We start from the raw sequence: 6,000 nt of genomic DNA on the forward strand, positions 1-6,000 counted from the left end.
TTTCTTGTTCAGCAGGATTCTATAGTGAAGTTTTCAGTTTCCGCGAAAGAAAATACCTCGAAGAACTTCGACAATGCTACAGAAACTGATTTCAGTAAGTAGTTTCTCCTGTACATTTGAAGAAATCCGTTCGGGCTATATCGCATATTTACCTCAAACTGTTACCCCGAAAGGAATTCCTGGATATGTGCCTGCAGGAAACTACTCTTACATAATCCACAACAAAAATAATGGTGTATCACATTTATGTAATGGTGTATTATATTTTGATTTCTTCAGATCATTGTACTTTTTCCTCTTCTCCATTCCTCTTCAATCTTGCAAATTTCCTCTAATCATACCAGACATTGATTTTCATTCCAAAGACAAAATATGTAATTTTATTGTATGGACAGCTACCTCGACAGGTACTGTCAAAGTGGCTACTCACCCTGCCGGTACTTGAAAATGTAAACAACGCCACAGGTACTCCTGCACAAGAAGTATGGATGCTCCTACAGTTGCTCTCGGAATTCTAAAACAGTCACCCAAGAACTAAATATATAGATTATACCCTGAATGCAGGTACAGCGCCTTGAGGTTTCTACTTGTCACAACTTGTTTTGTCTATCACTGTCTGTCATCAGCTGTACGGCAATTGTGCAACAACAACTCTCATGGTCACTCTCACCCTCAAAACAAAACACACCAGACACAACGCGGAATGTAGTGTTGCTATCTACAATAATCACATATTTCATAGTGATAAAAGTAGATACCGGAATCAAGAAAAAAAAATTCCATACCTATCCCGACTTCGGAAAATGGTTAAATGAAAATTTTAACTGATCATACTTACTTTTTCTTTTACCAAGCATCCTGTCAAATATATATAGGATTATAAACAATGCTAAATTGTTTAACAACCGGTAATCAATTGTTTTCAATTGTTATGGTAAGTAGTTTACTCGAAGTTGATGAAAGAAATATAAGTAAAGATTAAATCTAAAATAAATCCAGGTAAAAATAGTAGGGGTGTGCAGGATCCCGAAAAGTCGGGGAAAAAAAATTCCCGTCCAGATCCCGACTTCGGGAAATAACTTCCCGAGTTTCCGGGATCCCGAGCAGTCGGGAAATACCGAATGGTCATTTAAAAAAGTCGTTAATTCCCGACGTTTTCTGTATTGTAAGTTTCTGGAACTTATCGGAAATTGTTAGTTCTTATTCTAGAAATGCAAAAACAGTAACTTAAATTGAAAATGACGTGTAGAATTCGAGATTTCCAGAGCTTCGGGAAATTTCGAACATTTTCCGTCCCGAAAATTTTCCGACTTTGTCGGGAAATTCAGAGTTTTTCCCGTCCCGAATGTGGGGATTTAAAAAATGTCCTATCCCTATCCCGTCCCTATCCAAAAAATTCTGTCCCGCTCACCCCAAAAAAATAGTGCTTAAACCAGACATATTATGTTATATGCTTCAATAATATAATATTCTGATTAATACCAGAGAGTATATACTTCCCCGTGTTAATTCCACATACAGTAGTACCCACGGTAGTACGTACCTATACAATACCTGATTCATACGTCCTAAGTAGAGTAGGGTGACCAGACGTCCCGATTTTTGCAGGACAGTCCTTTTTTTAGTGTCGTGTTCTGCTGTCTGCGATGCTGCTAAAAAAAAAAAAAAGTCCTATTTTTCAACAGCATTCTGGGAATTGTCCTTCAAAACGTCCAGTTCGAGACATGTAAGAAGCATGACTTTTTCCTTGTCAAAGAGGGGGTTTGGTGCACTTGATCCCCCCCCCCCGTACGCATCTATGAATGTCCTGCTTTTCATTTCAGAAAATCTGGTCACCCTAAAGTAGAGCCCCATTCTTAGGGTGCGTTCCGAAAGTCTTAACGAAACGAACGCATTCAACGAAAATAACTGGGCTCGTGAAACCAGTTATTTTACGGACTTATGGGACACTCTAGGCAAAAGCGCAGGCGCAGCGTTTTGTTTAGAGAAAGTTTCCGCATGGCGTCAGCGGAAGGAATGTCCTTACGGCAAAAATAAACTCTATTATGGCCACTGTTACTCATTTTAATCACATTCTAAGAACGGTCAAGGCATACTCGTCTTGTGCATGTTGCTTCATATCGCTATCTGTTAAAATTATAATACATTTTCCGAACTAGTTCAGTTTGAATCCATCAGCACGCGCTTTGTCTGCAAGGAGCAGACGATTTTCACGGAACAAACCAGCCTCCTGGCCCGTGCGTTTGGTGAATCTCGTTCTTGCACGAAACGCACGGAATGCGACTTTTGGGACAGCATAATGAAACGCATGGAAGCACTTATGGAACGGCCAGTTACCATAACTCGTTTAACGCGTTAAACTCGTGCGACTTTCGGAACGGGCCCATTTTATGTAATAATATTTTTATTCGAGGACACATATTTTAAAGTTTTTCTAATTAAAGTTATGCTCTTTTTCAACACACGAGTACAGAAGTTTAAAAGAAGAGCACGTCAATCGCACAGTTAAATGTGCTTATCTTCTAGAACCAAAAGTATTTTGACTGAATACGTTCCTTGATTGTGCAAAAGCGAATAGTGTAAGTTTAAACTCATTAAGAAAAGAAGCAATACGTAGATAGACGCCATCATAATAATATTTTATATTCACGAAGTAATGAGTTAGCATGCGTCGAATTCATGCTAAAGCTAAATCAGTTTTAATTGAGGATCTATGTAATACGGATTTTTAGTTACTAAACTAAAATAGTAATTCGGTTGTAGCCGCTTACTTTATTTACATATTTCTAAAGGTATAAGTAGCAGTGTAGCATGATTCTTTCGCGTTTATATAGTTAGTCAGGAGTCCCGACCAATAAGTACACCTTTTTTTTAAAAAATAATAATGTTGCCGTACTTCCTTGCGTTTACATCATATTGGAAATACATGGGAAAGTAATCGCCTAGAAGGTCCTGACACACTATAAAGCTTGAGTCATACACCATTGCGGTGGCAGCTCTTGTTCTGACTTTATGGGTGTGCACTTCAGCATCGCGTCCAGAAGCAGTGTTTTCTAACCCTCTCAAATACTCGCTCTTTCTTTCTTTCTTTCATTTTTTTTTTTTTTTTTTTTTTGCGTCCATAATGATGCTAAATGTATTGGTAACCCAAGTTAAGAACACCTTTTACTGAAAAATAAGGCTATAGGAGAGTTTTATTTCATAAAAAATATTAATTTTTACAAATTTGAAATACCGCGGCGAATTTTCCGTCGATCACGAAAAGAGCGATGCTATTGGATATATAGATAATTCAACATTCGATAACCTGACAAAATCACTATAAACATAGAAATGCCGATCTACAATATTCAATATTATTGTCGAATTGCAAAATATTTAGTAAAAACTTTCCCCTTCGCTCCACTGATAAATGTGAATAAGAATAATTACATTTGCATACATGAAACAAGCAGGATCGGGCGACTACCCAGGGCGCCAAACCGGGGCATCCTCCTTGATTAGAGTCAAATGACTAAGAGTGAGTTTATTTTTTAGTCCACTTTATGCACAGAAAAGCAGAGACAGACGATCTACAATTTAAAGAGGATTCCAAACCACTATGTGCCTCTACCGGCTGCGTGGTTATTTGTTTTAAAAAGAGTTGAATTCATTGTTGACAAGAATTAATTGAAGCTACTGCTGAATAACTTAATAAGTACATTGCAAAATCATCTAAGCTAGGAGATTATTGTTGTTTTGATGTCATTACGTATATATTAAATAAACACATACCTACAATACACGTGTTTATTAACAGCATTATAGTATTTCTAAAATAAGGCTATTATTCTTCGTCATTAAAACCGTAAATATATAATATGGTTATGACTTATATTGGAGGAATGTGGAAAGTAGGGGAATCAAAATTCCATTTCGCCCAGGTGAAAATTTTATCTTGAGCCACTCCTTCAAACAAGGTAACCGATACAACGACCACATGCAGAAAATCAGTTGTAATCCATCTAGCAGCTGTTTATTTCTAACGACCGACTGATCAAACCAACAAACTCAAGCGAAATCAAGAAAATAAATAAAAAAATATTAAAGAAAATGACAGTACTCACTCAGCCCACACTACCCTTCTTCGTACTTCATAATTTGTCTTTCCTTTCCGCCTTATCTGTCTTATATTACTGCAGTCGCTGGTGCGATTTGTACGAGTAGCTAACTTCCCTCCAAATATTCAACAACGTTAAATATTACGTATCTGCTTTCGCTATGTACAGTTTCCCCTTTCATCATGCTCACTTTGCAATGAAAGAGGAATGAGCTTTTGATAGCGTAACAATATTGCCTTACAATGGAAAGAGCTGACTGATCCACGTCTACCCCCCTCCCCCCTGACTGAGCGGGTGGATAATTCTACTACATCGCCACAAGGACACTTTATTTTGGCCAAGCAAAGGCAATGAAAGACATTGTTTAAAGCACGCCTTTCGCTTTCAGTTGTCCTTCCCTCCCTCCTGTCTTCTTCCTTGCCCTTGTCATGCTCGGAATAAGGTGGGCGAAGCTACCATAGTAATGTCCCTTTTCAAAAAAAAACAAAAAAAACGGTAAAATGCAAGACAATAACTGCGTCGTTAATTTATATTTCAATTCATTTTGGGAGGAGCGCAGACATCAGTGCTTAGACTACTCCTGAAGCCTCCCTTCCGGGAAGGACGAGCATTGCACTGCCAAAGTCTGTGCTCGCAAAAAATTAGGAAGCTCTTCGCCTATGTACGGATAGGCTGGATCAATTTACAGTACGTTCCTGTGTTTTCTTATATGCCCGTGCTGAATATGTATTCGTAGTCGAGTTCTTGGAGTTATCATATGTTTATTACAGTTTTGTAAAAAAAAAAAATTGGCAATTTTTAATAGCTTTCCTTAAAGTTTGGCAGAAATTTCTCGATTACATTGTTGACGATTCTATTTTAATCTGAAGATATTTGAATTTAAAAAAAAATAATTTAGCTTGCTCTTGTCGTGCCATCTGTTAAGAGTTCTTAAAATGATTTTTTTTTTAAATTTAACCTTATCAACAATGCACTTCATTATCAGTACAGTCAACGGCAAAGATAATAGTTGGAAAATTGCCAATCGTTATTTTCATTATATATCCTGTTGAAAGGCTATTACATTTATATACTGTGCTATTTTGAAATTCTGTTTATGCAAAGGAGATGATGGCCTCAGCTTATTGATGGTTTTATATCAATACATGATGATGATATTGTGGAAAACAGATCGAATGAAAAAGCTGAAAGACAATTAGCCTACTATTAGTTTTGCCGTTGGGTGTACACATGTAGGCAATTATCATGTGTGCTTCAGCTGTTTCCTCTTCCCTTGAGTAGTATTCAAGAGTAATTAATGGTGAAATTTGCGCTGCGAAGACGTATTAATTAAACCGTCGTGGTTTGGTCTAGGTTAGATAAATTGAAAATCAAAATAAACAAGCCTACTTTCAAGGGAAGAGGATGCACCTGAACAGTTGGTTCTCCGACGCAAGGCTGTACGGTGCAAGCAGCCTTGCGTCCCTCTCCAACTTGAAATAAAAGAGGCCCCCACAAACGGTAGAGACTTTGACGCAGTTGTGGGGCTTTTCACTAACCTCTACCTGCACCAATGCAACAATCTCGGTAGGCACGAAGAGAGAAATTGCATCGAGTCGTTCGGAAATGTTGAAAAGTGAGTATCAAAGGAATTTTTCCTCAGGGATAATAAGGGATTTGAAAAGCATGCTTTCAAATACTATATGAGCTCTTAGGAAGTGTCCCAACGGGGTTAATAGGCTGGGTCTCGTTATGGCTAATAATACTTTACCTTATTCCTGTGTGACGTTGAACGAAATGCTTTAGAGTAGACGTTTGCAGATTTCGTCTTTTCTCTGCCGGCAGCGTTAAGTTTTCTTTAAAGAGCGGATTCATCCTCCGAAAGCGAGGCCCATGGACTGGCATCACGTGTGGTATGGAA

General features: G+C 38.0%; 1 protein-coding gene across 1 annotated transcript in view; it reads right to left on the minus strand.

Moving 5' to 3' along the window:
- LOC145985172 (legumain-like) overlaps positions 1–661 on the minus strand; it is a 65,762-nt gene extending 65,101 nt beyond the window's left edge. The window contains exon 1 of the mRNA XM_083118870.1: positions 431–661. The gene's annotated coding sequence lies outside the window, so the exon portion shown is untranslated. The remainder of the gene's footprint in view (positions 1–430) is intronic.
- Between the last annotated feature and the right edge of the window lie 5,339 nt (positions 662–6,000).

This window comes from Lepisma saccharinum, chromosome 3 (assembly GCF_977018435.1).
Source record: "Lepisma saccharinum chromosome 3, izLepSacc3.1, whole genome shotgun sequence".
NCBI classification, from domain to species: domain Eukaryota; kingdom Metazoa; phylum Arthropoda; class Insecta; order Zygentoma; family Lepismatidae; genus Lepisma; species Lepisma saccharinum.